We start from the raw sequence: 16,455 nt of genomic DNA on the forward strand, positions 1-16,455 counted from the left end.
GCTTGCGAAACCTCTAATACAAGACCCTAATGCCATAAACATATACTTGAAATGCACCTCATCTTCAAGTTCGATCTCAAAGACTATACCTGGATTCTCTATTTTTAGTGTTTCTCCATAAGCATGTAGTATGGAGTATGAGTATTCTGGAGTACCTCTAGTGATATCATACGCGACTTCCCTTGCACGGCACGCTTTATCATAACTTATGTTCACGCAATAATCTCTCCTCATATCCTCAATGATATGACAAGGTTTATAAATACGTCCTATTCTCGTGAACTTATCTTTAATGAGCTGACCAACAACCATAGCAATTGCTTGTCTATGGTCGTGATTCAAAATTCAAATGGAACATGTGTGCGAACTACAGTACTGTGTGATCTTGAATATATCAGACCCTTCCATTTTGACTGCACGAAGGCTCCACTTACATGTCTCCCCAATACATTTGACAGTGAACAGAGTTTTAGTTGATTTCCTAACCTTAAATTCAAAATTTTTGTTAATGAACATAATAGATAATCTCATTTTCAAGTTCTTTTTGCTAAAAAATAGTTGACCAACTTCAACTTCCTCTGTTCCAGATGAAGAGGTGCCAGGCATAATCAACTCTGTCCTATGACTTGAAGACACAGATGGTGGAACCACTAAATCTGCTGTAGAATGACACACATCTCCATGATCACAATCCATTTCATTCAATTCTACTAGTTGCTCATTCATATCCACTGAAGGACCACAATCCATATAATCGAATGTTGATGGTACAGTGTTGGTAGACAATGGAATATCATCCTCTTCCCAACGAAACTGATATGATTCCTCGTATTGTCTATCCACAGCTATATCATCATAACTCACATTTCCAAACCTCATTCCAATATTTTCGTCCTGATTAGATTTCAACGTTACAGCTACTTGAAGTCTACTAAGCTCTTCTCGTAAAAGAAGGAAGTGAAAATCATCATCATTCATTATGCATTGTGGAAGGGCTTCAAATTCAAGCTTATATTTAACTTTCAGTATAAGATCAAACTCTGAAGAACTGACATTTGTAACCGTATAAATGCGAGATTTAAGTTCTTCATACTTCAATGTATGAGGCACAATAATTCCTATCAACTGTCCTCCAATATATGAACTTTCATTCTCATCCCAATCACCTCCATATCGAATAAGTAGATACGTTTCTGTCATCCTACAAAGTAAGAGAATATTTGTCATTAAGTTGTACAAACAATTGAAGTGTACCCTCGCTTTCAATCTCGCTCTCTCTCTTAATCTTTCTCTCTCTCAAAATCTCGCTCTCTCTCGTAATATCGTATTCTCTCTTACTCTTACTCTCTCCCTTACTATTCCTCTTTCTTACTCTCTCCCAATACAAAATTTCGTAATGCTACCTTTCCAGAAATAACACAGCAAAAATAATTAAACAGACTCAAAATAATGAAACACCTTTCTGAAAAAGTTGTTCCATTTTGAAAAAGCCTCGTCTTGGAAATCCCCGTTCGAAAAATCTCCGTTCAACAAAATACCATCGAAAACCAGAGAAGTAATCACCTTTGAAATGGAGTTTAGAGTTTAAATAAATCACCATTGTATTGTGTTTAGGTATTATTGATTTGATTTGAGGCTTCTGTCGTGAAAATTGTCAAATCATACGTACACTGACGAGCAATCACATCAAACCAGAGAATTTCAAGCAAGAGCGAGTGCGTTTAATCAGACGAGAGCGAGATTTACCTCATGAGGCTGGTGTAAGGGTAATTTACATAATTTGATATGGCGATGATGTTAGCAGAGGTCAATTGACATTATTTTTTAAAAATGGGTCATTTGACATTTTGGACCCAAAAATTGGGTCATCCGTACAAATTTCCCTCTAGGGTTCCCTTTCCCTTCTTGTATAAATATACCCTTATAGCTACCGTGATTGTATTGAATGAAAGACTGAAAAAAGGGCTTTCTCCCTTTCTTGATTTTAGTGTCATCTTTATTGCACTATTTTGTCTTGCTGTGAAAAATCAATTCCTCTCTATTGGAAATTGGAAAATCTCCAACATTTGCTACTTCTTTATCGTCTTTGTTTCTCAATTTCTCTTCATGATATCAATGGTGTGAGAATTCTTTGTCATCTCACACAAAAAAAATTTCAATGAACAATGTGTATGATACATCATTTACAATTTTTGTTTTTTTTTTTTTTTTTTTGAAACAATACACCATTTACAAATAAGTCATAGTCAAATGTAAAAAAAAAATAGGTACAACATTCCATTTGAACTTAAGTCGTATTAAAACTATAAGCAAATAGTTTATATTTGACTTAGTCCTTAAAAATAAAAGGTCAATCCATTATATTTTACTTTAGCCAAATGTTTTTGACATAATAAAGTTATTCACTTCAAAATAACAAAATAAAAGAAGCCATTTCCTTTTTGAGTAAACTCTTAAGTCCTATGATGTTTTTATTTTTTTTATAGGGAAAATAAAATTATTAAAAAAAAAAGTAATTAGAAAAATCTTAAGAGACTGAAGTCCATCTATATTGAAAATCGAAATTAAAATTTCAGAACTTTGAAAATGAAAATGAAAAACAAAACAAAAGAGAGAGAGAGAAAAACAAAAATAAAAATATCGTCAACAGCAGGATTCGAACCTGCGCAGGCAAAGCCCAACAGATTTCGAGTCTGTCTCCTTAACCACTCGGACATATTGACGGTTTTGTTTAAATATTTTCCGTTATAAAATATATATTAAGGTTTGTTATTATATTTACTTCCTGGCATATACAAATTAATTCACATTAAGAGTAAACCACTAAAATCAATGCATTTTTAACTTAGTTTTCTGAAAAATTATAATTCATTTGCTTGTTTAGTTACCAAAACTAAAATTTCAAATTATGAAAAAGAAAAAAGTAAAGAAAAGAAAAGAAGATTTTAGTGAAATCTCAATTTCAAAATTGACAGAAAAAGATTTTATAAAAGTAATTGAAAATGAGTTGAATATGAATTACAATATTTGTAAAACAACTTATATTTAATTTTAAATAACCCATATTAAAATAATATTTAATTTAAAAATTAGTCATTTTTAAGGTTAAAAAAATAGTTATTGAAACTTGTGTTAGTTCTTTTCACTTCGTTTTGGTTTTCATCTTTTTTTAGCTAACCTTTAAAATTGAATTCTTAACTAGACTCCAAGAGATAATATAGGTTTTTTTTTAAATTTTATTTATTTATTTTACTCATTGGCTTGGATTTCTAAAACATACACAATTAACTCAAAGAAATCAACTTGGTTTTTTTTTCAACACTAAATTAACATTCAATTTTAAATTAATCATATCAAAATAATATTTTATTTACAAATTAGTCGAATTTAAAGTTCATTTTAAAAAAGTATGATATTTCAATTTAAACCTAGTCAAGTACAAATTAATATATATTTCATAGTTACTTTGAAAGACATTCTTTGTAATTTGTTTATAAGTAATCATATCTTCTAAATGATTAATACTTAGTATGTGTTTGAAATTTATGCTTATATCTCATAAAAATCCTATGAATTCCAAATATTAAGAATTTTTTTTGGTTGAACCCCTAATATAAATTCTAAAATCCTCAAATTAATTAGACAACCATCCAAAGGAAATGATTAAATTTTGGATTACCCTTTAAGCGAAGACCAAGAGATAAGGAGAACTAATTCCTTATTCCAAGTTTGAACACTCCACAAGCAAGTTAATCAAATTTATCTTAATGAGTGGATAACAAAACATATAAATTTATTGGTGGAATAGTAGTGTTTGTAAGCTTTTTTTTTTTTAAAAAAAAAAAAATCACATACTTACGGAGTTAAAAACATTACTAAACGATATTCAAATGATTATCAAACTAGACTTTGAGTTTATGATTTTAAAATAAAAATGATAAATAAAATAAAAAATAACAAAATATTGAAATAATTTCCTTTTTAAAAAATTAAAAAAAAAAATCTTTTCAATTAAACTGTTATTGTTGTAAAATTGGGAGCACAACGAAAACAAGGATATCAATAAAATAAAATATTAGAATAAATATAATATAATATAATACTAAAATAAATTAACATTAAAATAAATTAAACATAATATATAAATAAAATAAATAAATAAGAAATAAGAAATTTCTCTAAAATCTCAACTTTCTTCAATTTTAATGGAATTTGTCCAATGTGTATGTCTTTCAAAACCCACCAAATGTCACTATTTATAGACAATTTGACAAGTAGGAGGTGAATTACATGGACACTAAGAATGAGTATTTATAAGACAAATGGTTATATCTATGGAATGTAGAGGGAGTGACATTTGGCTTTTTGACACTAAGAATGAGTATCTATTTACACATAATTTATGATATTTATAATACTCCTCCTTAGGTACCCATTATATATATATGAAATGTGTCTCGTTAAAACCTTACTAGGAAAAAACCCATTGGAAAAAAATCTAGTGAAGGAAAAAAAGTTACATATTTCATATAATCTAATACTCTTAAGAAGAATGGATTATATTTACTCCCCTTCATAGAAACATCACTTGAGATCTCTGAGTCGTCGCATTCCAATATTGCACCCCCATTTTTCAAAGGTTGCAGTTGGTAATGATTTTGTAAATAAATCTTCTAGGTTATCCTTCGAACAAATTTGTTGTACAGTGATGTCACTATTTTCCTCAAGATTATAAGTGTAGAAAAGCTTGGGTGAAATATGCTTTGTTCTATCTCTTTTAATATATCCTCCTTTGATTTGGGATATGCATGTTGTGTTGTCTTTGTATAATATCATTCGAAGATTTTTACTAGAAGACAAACCACATGTTCCACTAATGTGCTGAGTCATTGATCTTAGTCATACACATTCTCGACTAGCCTCGTGAATTGCAAGAATTTCAGCATGATTTGAGGAAGTTTTTGTTATGATCTGTTTCACTGACCATCACGATACAACAATTCTTCTATACCCCCACTCACATATTCATACATGAATGATCAGGAACATATCATTTGTAACACTTTACAACAATTGTAACATCGACAAAACAAGCCGTATTCGTAGTGTCATCAGGATAAAGTACCAGGATAAAGTACCTAGCCTTATCCATCTACTACAGACAGTTTAGGTTATCACTTAAATATGATCCACATGTATGTCTCCACATACATGTTTAAGTTTCATAAAATAACCCAGGATCTGAGTTTATTGGATTGAATTAATGCAGTCTAAACATTAATAAAATACCTCCTATTTTATTAGATGTATAATTTATCTTTACAAACTACAAGATACACTCAATTTAGGACATTAACTCCAACAATCTCCCACTTGTCCTAAAATGAGCGGGGTGTATCGTACAAATACACTAAAATGAATAAGTGGAGTATAAAGTATCAAATAACAAAAATGGGATGTACAGTATCAAATACAATACAATAAACTATATAAACAATGGGAAGATAGTGAATTAAAAAAGATAATTTAATAAATAACAATAATTAAAAAGAAAAAACTCCAAATGAAAAAAAAAAAGTTTATTTAGAAAATATTATTATCATTAAACTAAGGGCCTCTTTGGAATGAATTATAAATTTTTTTATTTAATCACTTTTGGTTTAAAATAAAAACACATGTGTTTGACAATTCTTTCTTAGAAGTATTTTCATATACAAAATTGTTTGATTTGTTCTATATTAAAAATGTTTTTATTAATGTTTTCCAAAGTTGATTGATAGTAATCGAAGTTTGGCCAGAGTCAGTGGTCGGAAGTTCGCCAACAAGGGTCGCCAACAGTGGTCGTCGAAGCTGACTGACAACGATTACCAGAGGTAGTGGTCAAAGTTGGCCGACGGTGGCCGAAGTTTGGCTAGAGTTGATGGTCGGAAGTCCATCGACAAAGTCGCCGGAAGTCTGCCATAAGTGGTGATGAAGGTGCCGGCAATGGTAGTCGGAGGTAGTGGTCGGTGTTGGCCTATAGAGGTCGTGGAGGTGGTGTCTGGAATTTGGCCGACAAACTTCCTCAATTAAATTAGAAAAAAAAAAAGTGTAACCCATGGGTTTGAATACTGTTTACTATTCAAACCCATGGGAAGAGGGTAGGAAGCCTTGGCTTCCTAAACCTTTATTCCAAAACAGGGTTAAGCTTAGGATGCCTAACCCATCCTAAGCCTAACCCTTGAAACAAACACCCCTTAAGGGAGAAATCTATCTACTTATCCTTGTTTCACGGAAGGAGTGAATTCCATCTTGTGTAACTGAGTTTTCAGCTCCCCAATCAGACAAATCCCCAAAAAGGTAGATACTAATCAAAGGACCGCCCTCATAGGCAGGGGTTCCCAAAACACTCAGATTAAGGTCATGTCACCTATGGTCGTTTTAGTGAAATGTAAATCTCAATTATCAACGGCGTTATATAAAGAGACTAATCATCTCGTGGTCCGCTCTTATACAAACTTTTTATATAGGACACCTCCGCTCGCATGTCTCCACATGAATGGTCAGGATCAGACTATCTGTAGTAGTTCACAACACTTATAAACCTCTTCAAAACGGGTCATATCCGTAGTGTCACCAGGATAAGGTATCCCTCCTTAATCCTTATACTACTGACCTTTAGGTTATTACTTAAGGCATGATCCACTTGTATATCTCATATACATGCTTAAGTTTACATACAATAACCACAGATCTTAGTTTATTGGATATAAGTAAATGCAAATAAAATAACTCTTATTTTATTAATAATAATGTGTAAAACTATTTACAAATTATGAGACTCCGAGAGAATTAGGACACCAATCCCAACAAGAGCAAGATGAGAGTTTGAGTATTTCATCACTTGTACTGATGATTATTCAAGATATGGGTATGTTTATATAATGCAACAGAAGTCTGAAGATTTTGAAAAGTTCAAAGAGTTCAAGGCTGAAGTTGAAAATGTATTAAATAAAATAATTAAGACAATTCGATTTGATCAAGATGGAGTGTTTTTGGATCTTACATTCCATAACTATTTGATGATGAAGGGAAAACCATTGAAGGTTTATGCAGTAGAATGCGGGGATCGATCCCAATTTTCGTTTTTAACAGAACTTACAAAAATTACATAATTAAAAGAGAAGAATTGTGTATTAAAATTTAACCTACAACATGCTTTTCTAATTAGATGTAAGGGAGAAGAAAAAACTTTACCTTTGAAGAACGATTATTCAAGAATTCCCTCGAACGGATCTCTTCTTCCAAAAGGGACACCAACAAACAAAGCCTTCTGTATTCTCCTTAGGGTTTGAGAATGGCAGGTGGTGTGGACTCCACCTTAGGGTTTTGGAAGAGGGAAGGAGATGGAGAGGAGGAAGAGAGGGAATCTTCTTCTCTATGAGTTTTTCCCAGAGAGAACTGTTTCTCTGTGTGTTTTCAGGAAGAAGATGAATGAGCACCATCCATCTCTCTCACCTCTCTCATCATGTACTTGGCTAAGAGAAATTAGGGGAGGGAGTTGTAACTCCCTCCCTTTAATTAATTAATAATAATTTAATAAAATAAAATAAATAATAATTATACATATAACAACAACCTTATTATATGTATATAAACTATATGTTATATCCCATATAATGCATGATCTATAGTTACATATTGTATTAAATACAATATAACTTATAGATGTATTTTCTCTCAACCATACATATTATTTAATATAAATGACATTTATATTAAATTCACTTATATGAATCTAATTCATCTAATTAATATTTGAATCATATTCAAATATTTAATTCCTCTCAACTTATTTATGGTATTTAATATAAATCATATTTATATTAAATCTAATTATATGAATCTCATTCATATAATTAATATTTGAATCATATTCAAATTTCTCTCATATTACCTTATATTATAATGTATCAAATACATTATATTAATTATATCACGTATATAATTAATTTAATTAATTATATCATATATAATTAATTTCCTCAATTAATTTGAACACTTCAAAATAATCCAAAAATAATTCTCAATTAAATCCTTGTTGAGCTATAGAGGGGACCATATGGACCTATAGATTGAAGCTCCAACAGTAGTTAGATAATTATTAAACTCTTTAATTAAAATACCCAACATCTATTAATTGTCGGTCATTCCACTAAAGACCGACAACTGCATCCTTCACACTACAGATAAATTTTTGTGCCCATTGGATATAACAAATCAACATTGCGATGATCCTTCACAAATTGCTCGTAAGTACAATTGGGTCAAAATTACCATTTTACCCCTGTAATTACATTTAACTCTTTAAGTACCACTAATTCCTCTTATGAACAATAAGTCATAGTCCAACTCTAACCAAGTCCCTCTCGAGTCAAGAGAGAGTGTGGCCACTATGTTCAAGCCCCGGAATTAGGGTTGGCAAAATTCCCCCGGGGGGTCGGGTCCTCGCGGGACCCCGCCCCGAATCCCTGGTTTGATTGGGGATGGGGTTAAATCGAGGAATTTTTTTGGGCCCCATTCGAGGACGGAGCGGGGACGGGGATGGTATCCTGCCCCGACCTCGACCTCGATTTTATATAGTTATATTTTTAATATTTTATAAATATATATTTATAATATAAAATAACTTATTTATATGTTTGTTTATAGTGTATACTGTAGACTATAGTGTTGTGAGCCAAATTTGAATATATTAAATTATAAATTTAAGCCCAAAAGTCAAGCCCAAACTTAAAAAATTAAAAGAAAAAATGGGAATCACCGTGGGAATTAGTAGGGGAATCCCCACGGGGAAACGGGGAATGGGGCCTTGCAGGGACCCCGTTCCCCCGTCCCTGTCCCTGTCCCTGCCTTCAAATGGCGGGGATGGGGGTGGGATGGGGGTGGGGATGGGGGGAATTTACCTCACGGGGCCGAGGACGGGGGACCTCCCCTGCCCCGCCCCAGCCCCGTTACCAACCCTACCTGGAATCAACCCTTAAGGGAGTAATTTATCTACTTGCTCTTGCATCGGGGAATGAATGAATTCCATCTCATGTAGTTGTGTTCTCAGTTTCTGAGTCAAACCAATCCTTAAAATAATAGGCTTATTGAGTTGGCAATCTGACCACTCTCACCCATACAAATCAAAGGATCGCCTTCATGAGCAGAAGTTCACAACTCACTCAGGATTCTGGTCATGTCACCTATAGTCATCCTAGTAAAATGTAAGTCTCTATTATTAACAACATTATATAAAAAGACTAATCATTTCGTTGTCCTATCTTATACAAACTCTTTATATAGGATACTCTCGCTCAAATGTCTCTGCATGAATGACTAGGATTAGATCATTGTAGCACTTTATAATACTTGTAACACCTACAAAGTAGCCCATATCCGTAGTGTCACCAGGATAAGGTACCTAACCTTATCCATCTACTACAGACCGTTTAGGTTATTATTCAAACAAGTTCCACTTGTATGTCTCTACATACTTGTTTCAATTACATAAAATAACCTAGGATCTTAGTTTATTCAATTTAGTATATGCCTATAAAATAACACTTATTTTATTAATAACAATATGCTTATACAAAGTTTACAAACTACGAGATTACAAGGAGATTTAGGACACAATTCCCAACAGATAGAACATGGAATTGTATCCCAACTCTCAGTACCTGGTACATCTTAGTAGAATGATATATCAGAAAGGAGAAATTGAATCCTGTTAGACATGGTTCGGTCTATGATGAGTTATGCTTCTCTACCAGATTGGATTTGGGGTTATGCAGTACAGACTGCAACTTATATTTTGAATTGTGTTCCATCCAAGAGTGTTACGAAAACACCATTGGAATTATAGAATGGTCGTAAAGCTAGTTTTGGGGTTATGCAGTTTATTGCTTTATGTACTTGTATATTGAATATCCTACTAGCTTTAGGACAAGTTGGAGATTATTGAGGTTGATGCCCTAAATCTCATAGAGTCCTATAGTTTGTAATTGTATTGTAAAAACATTTTATTTATTTAATAAAATATGAGATGTTTTATTTGATACTTAATAGCATTAAACCCACAAACCAATAAACTAATATCTAAGGTTTGATGGAACAAACATATGCACAACGGAAGGAAAAAAGAATCTAAAGTACTCTAATTAGGTTAGTTTAAAAGCATGAGCATGCAAGACAAAATAAATCAAAGGGATTTCAGAAGTACAATCTTTGTAGTCTCCAAAGCTTCTCCAAATCCGCTTTAATCTCCTTACGAACAGTTTGTAGACCACCACGAGAGTCTTCCCGACTATTCTTCGGCCTTAGAACGGGATGGTGGGATCCGGTGAGTGACTAATTTGGAGCAGAATAAGTTAAGTTTAAGAGAGCTTTAGGTCTAAGATTTTTCTAAAAAATCTCATAAGTCTCCACTTTGCCAAGAAAAATCAAATATCATACAATTCTTCTACTTATGGGCCATTTCATGCATGACATGCAATTTTGAGTTTGATGAGAATTTGACACTAAAAAAACTACTAACTCAAGGTGGGATTAAGCGGGACAAGTGTCTTCAAATGAAGATAACAATTAGTAATTCAATAGTTGAAATTTTTCACTTACAAATGTTAGATCTTTCCACTAACTTGGTCAAAGTTTGACTCTCAAAGTCCAAAATCAACAAATTTGACTTTTTGACTTTTAAAAATAAAAAATAAACAATTTGACTTCCATTGCATTTTTTACTTAATCAACAATTTGACTTTTAATGCAATTTTGACCAATTCGATTTAATTTTAATAATCAATTTTAAAATTAAATTAATATTAAATAATTAATTAAAAATTTTAATTAATTTTATTTAATATTAAATCTAATCATTAATCCCAATTTGTATGAATCTCTATTCATAATCTTGATATTTAAATCTTATTTAAATATCTCTTATTTTCTTTCTCTTTATGTTTAATTCACAATTAAACATTAGGGTAATATATTTACCGCTTTGCTCCAAAAATCTAACTGCTTTGGAGGATTCCTGTAATATGCCTCTATAATCACCTTACAGTATAGTAAATGTAAATAGACTTTCCCAATAGGGACAACACACCCCCCCACTTAAAGCGCACCTCTGTATCGACTGAATCACTCTTTAAGTCTAGTCGATGGATTTCTTCTTCAACTAATTAGAGTTGACATGAAATGGATCATGGACTACATGCACAACAACTTATCCTAAATCCTTCCATGAGTGGCTAGCTTGAATTATCGAAGGTGATGGAAGTATTCAAGTTAGTAGACAAGGATATACTTCTCTTGAAATTACTATGGGCCTTGAAGATCTACCACTACTGAAAGCATCTAAGTAGTAAGCCCACTTCAATATGAGTGCTCTCCTATTCCGACTTCCCTAGAGCCACTGGTAGCACAACGAGACAGCGACGAGTTCTCTACCTCTACACTCGCCATCTTTCGTATACTCCACTCGTTCCCTTCGCCTTTGTAAGATATGAGCTAGTAGAGGGACCTCATGGACCTACAGTTCATGGGTCCAACGATCTGCAATTAACCGGCTAAACTCTTTAACCTAATTAACCACCATTCGTTAACTACCGGGTCGCTTCACTAAAGCCCAGTAGTTGCAATCCCCTTACTATAGATATGTTATGTCCACTCGATATAACCATGATTAGTAAGTTAACCTTTCACAGGTTGTTCGTAATAACGACTGGGGTCAAAAGTTGTTTTACCCCCGAGATTACATCTTGCTCCTTAAGTCCCACTAATCCTCTAAAGAATAATTGATTTGTGATCCAATTACTAAACTGAGTCCCTCTCGAGCCAATGAGAGAATGGGGCCCCTTGTTCAAGACCCGGAGTCAGCATTTAAGGTAAAGCGGGTAGCAGTGAATTCCGTCTTGCACCCTATGTTCTCAGCTATCTACCAGTCTTACCCCTAAAATGAGAGGCTTATTGAGCAGGCATTGTTGAGCCCTCACCCATGCAAATATAAGGATAATCCCTTATAAATAGGAGTTCATAGTTAGCTCAGGATTAAGGTCAAGTTACCTGGGTGATCGCTTTGAAATAGTCAGTCTTAAAAAGTAAACGATGTTATAAAGTAAGAGTGAATTAACTCTTGGTCCGATCTTATGCAAACTCATTGCATAGGACCCTCCGCTCCTCATGTCAATACATGAATAAATTAGGATCACTTTGTTTGTAGCATTTTACAACAAATTGTAACAACTACAGAGTGGGTCGCATCCAATAGTGTTACTAGAATAAGGCATCAAATCTTATTCGTATACTATATATCATTTTGACTATTTACTCGAATCTGATCCACTCTTATGTCTCCACATAAAGTTCAAGTACTCATGTAATAGTCATGGATTTTTTAGTTTATTAAATTTATTTCTAAAAACGAAATAAGCAATTCATATATTCAATAACAACTTTATCAATTTACATAATGAATTTATTGTTTACAAACCACGAGTTTTGGGACATAAAACCCAACAAGGTTATCATATGTAGCTTAAATATGTATGTAGAGACATACTGATGGATCATGTTTAAGTGATAACCTAAATGGTATGTAGTAGATAGATACGGCTGGATACCTTATCCTGGTGACACTACAAATACGACATGCTTTATAGATGTTACAATTATTGTAAAGTGCTACAAATGATCTGATTCTAGTCATTCATGTAGAGATATGTGAGTGGGGTATTCTATAAGATAGAACCATGAAATGACTAGTCTCATTATATAAAACTGTTCATAATTGAGACTTACATTTCACCAGGATGACCATAGTGACATGATCTAAATCCTGAGTGAGTTATGAACTCCTGCCTATAAAGATGATCCTTTGATTTGTATGGGTGAGAATGGCTAGATCGCCGACTCAATAAGCCTATCATTTTGGGACTTTGTCTAATTGTGGAGCTAGGAACACAACTACACCAGACGGAATTCACTTAGGAGTTTAATTATTTATTCAAGTACCATTTGGAGCTTCAAACTATAGGTCCATGAGGTCCCCTTTGTAGCTCAATAGGGATTTAATGAGAATCAATTTTAGACTAATTAGAATTGTTCAAATTAATTGAGGGAATTAGGTTATATGTGATATAATTAATTTAATTTAATTATATACGATACAATTACTATAATGTTTTGATACATTATAATATAAAGTTTATTTGAGAGGAAATAAATATTTGATTGTGATTCAAATATTAATTATATTACTTTGGTTCATATAATTAAATTTAGTATAAAATGAGATTTAAAACTATAGGTTATATTGTATATGATACAATATTAAACCATAAGTTATATGTTATATATGATATAACATATAGTTATTACATATTACACATCTAGATGTGTATAAGAGACAGTATATATATATATATATATGTATGTAATTAAAATTAATTTAATTATTATTAATTAATTTTAATTTTGAATTTTAAAGGGAGGGAAATAACTTTCCTCCCCTTAATTCTCTCTTGACCTCATGATCTCAATTGGTGGTTTTGTGGAGAGGATATAGTTCTTCTTCTTCTTGAGTTTTACAGAAAATAGAATAGAAGCTTTCTGAGAAAAATTTTCTCTGTATCTCACCCTCTTTTCCTCTCCAAAAAATCTAAGAGCCCACACAACTCCTTGGATTCTCATCCTCGAGAATTTAGAGGATATTTTTGTAGTGGTGTCCACGTTTGTTCTTGGTTCGAGGAATTGAAATTGTTTGTGATACATCAAGGAGGAAATTCGTGAAGGTTGATTTCTTCAAAGGTAAGCGTTCTTGTAACCCTAATTTCCTTTTCTTATTCAATGGGCATGCTATAATTTTAAGTTTGATTGCATAATTGATTATGTAAAACTTGTATTCTATAAAAATGATTTTTAGGACGAATCCCTGTTTCCGCACTGGACCCTCCTCGATTCCTTCACTAGCCTCTTCAACAACTCTTGTTGAAGTTTCAATAGTATATTTAGAAATTTTTCTTAAAACTATTTTGCTTCATGATTTCTGGTCCCTCATGTGGTCTTCCTTTAAGAATGTAGCATTTGTCGATACAAATACTTTATTTTTATTTGGATAAAAAAAAGTACTCACTTCTCCTTTCCTTGGGGTAGCTTACAATAAGCATACTTTCAAACAAGATTCCAAATTTTTGGGATTTGTCATAAGCATATGGGTTGGATATCCCAAAATTTTGAAGTGGCGTAAACTACCTTCACGGCTTCTCCACAACTCCAAAAGTTTTTCAAAAATACTTTTTGGTAGAACATTGTTCAAAATGTAAACAACAGTCTCCACTGCAAATCCCTAAAACGAGTCAGGAAGTTGAGCATAACTTATCATAGTCCGAACCATGTCCAACAGGGTTCTAATTCTCCTTTCCGATACACCATTCTGCTGAGGTGTACTAGGGGCTGTGAGTTGAGATGTTATTCCATGTTCTATCTTATAGTTTTGAAATCTTGAAGTCTATATACTCTCTAACATGATCAAATATAGTGTTTTTATCTGTTTACTTAACAAGTTTTCAATCTCGGTCTTATATTCCTTGAACTTTTCTAGTGCTTCAGACTTGCGTTGAATTAGATATAGATACACATATCTTGAATAATCATCTACAAAAGAGATGAAATATTCATGCATTTCTCTTGCTTGTACATTCATTAGACCACAGAGATATGAATGTATAAGTTTTAAGGTTTCTTTGGCTCTATAACTTTTTCCAATAAAAGGTCGTTTTGTCATCTTGCCTTTAAGGCATGACTCACATACAGGTAAAGAATTTTCTTCTAAACTATTTAGAAGTCCATCGCCAATCTCTCAATCTTGTTGAGATTAACATGACCTAACCTTAGATGTCGAAGGTGGGCATTTTCTTTAGGAGAAATCCTTGGTCTCCTAGCAATTATTGTCGTTCTGAATATTTAAGTATTTATGACAGTCTTTGTAACTAACGGTCTTAGTACATATAAGTTACTTTCTTTTGAAGCAAATCTTTTCTCCATTCCATTTTTTTACCATAAACACTTTACTTCCAGAGAAGGGGAGAGATAATTTTGCTCAATCAAACAAGAAACATAGATTAAATTCCTTTTTCATATTTGGAACTAAATATACATCATTTAATAACATATATTGTTTCTTGTCCAAAAGTAACTTAAGCCTGCCTAAGGCAGCAGTTGAAACGGCCTCACAGTACCAACTCGAAGAGTCATCTCCCCAACTTCCAATTCTCTCAAGGAATTAAATGCCTGATAGGAAGTATGTGATTAGTAGTGAAGAACCCTATGAAGGGACCTTGAATGGAAGAGATGAATCGTCCCAATTTTCCATAATTTTACAAAACAGAAAAATTTTATAGCAAACAAAATGATATTATGCAATTCAAAAATAAATTACAGCATGCTATTGAAGACCAAATCTTCACATAAAAACCCCTGATCTCCAAATTGGGCACTACCACGATGAAAACCTTGGTATTCTCATGGATGAGAACCCAAGAGGGTATGAGGCTAGCTATTTTGGATTTTTGAGGGGGAAAAAAGATTAAAAGAGAAAGGGAAGATCAAACAGAGATTCAGAAAAGTTTTCTGTCAATTTCTTTCAAAAAGAAGAAGACTGAAGAACGTTCCAAACTTCGGCACTTTGTGGAGAGAAAAATAGAGAGGAGAGAGTTCAAAACTGATTTTATTTTTATTAAAAACACATTAAAATTAATAAAATTAATTTTATTAATAAACTTTAATATATATACATATATATATAATAACCACTTTATCATATAATAGATATTAAACTATATGTTATATCAAATATAACATATAACCTATAGTTTAATATTGTATCCAATACAATATAAACTATGGTTTAATTCTCTCAACAACGATATTTAATATAAATCTCATTCATATTAAATTTAATTTATATAAATCCAATTCACATAATTAATATTTGAATCATATTCAAATATTTAATTTCTCTCAATTAAATTATTTAGTATTATAGTGTATCAAATACATTATAGTAGTTATGTCATATATAATTAAAATTTAATTAGTTATATCATATATAATTAATTTCTTCAAATAATTTGAATAATTCAAATTAATCCAAAATTTGATTCTCATTAAATCCCGTTGAGCTACCGAGGAGATCTCATGGACCTGTAGCTTCAAGCTCCAACCGTATGTGAATAATTAGTTAAACTCTTTAATTAAATTATTCACCATTCGTTAACTATCAGGCACTCCACTAAAGACCGATAGCTGCTCTCTTCGCACTAAGATATATTTCTGTGTCCATTGGATATAACCAATCAACAGTACAATAACCCTTCACAAATTATTCGTAAGTACAATTGGACCAAAATTACCATTTTGCCCTTGTAGTTACAT

The 16,455-nt window shown here is 32.3% G+C and overlaps 1 non-coding gene across 1 annotated transcript; it reads right to left on the reverse strand.

The window, feature by feature from the left end:
- Nucleotides 1-2,641: 2,641 nt before the first annotated feature.
- Nucleotides 2,642-2,723, reverse strand: TRNAS-CGA. The gene has a single exon. It is a non-coding gene; the product is annotated as a tRNA-Ser (tRNA).
- Between the last annotated feature and the right edge of the window lie 13,732 nt (nucleotides 2,724-16,455).

This window comes from Benincasa hispida, chromosome 3, assembly GCF_009727055.1.
Source record: "Benincasa hispida cultivar B227 chromosome 3, ASM972705v1, whole genome shotgun sequence".
Lineage (NCBI taxonomy): Eukaryota > Viridiplantae > Streptophyta > Magnoliopsida > Cucurbitales > Cucurbitaceae > Benincasa > Benincasa hispida.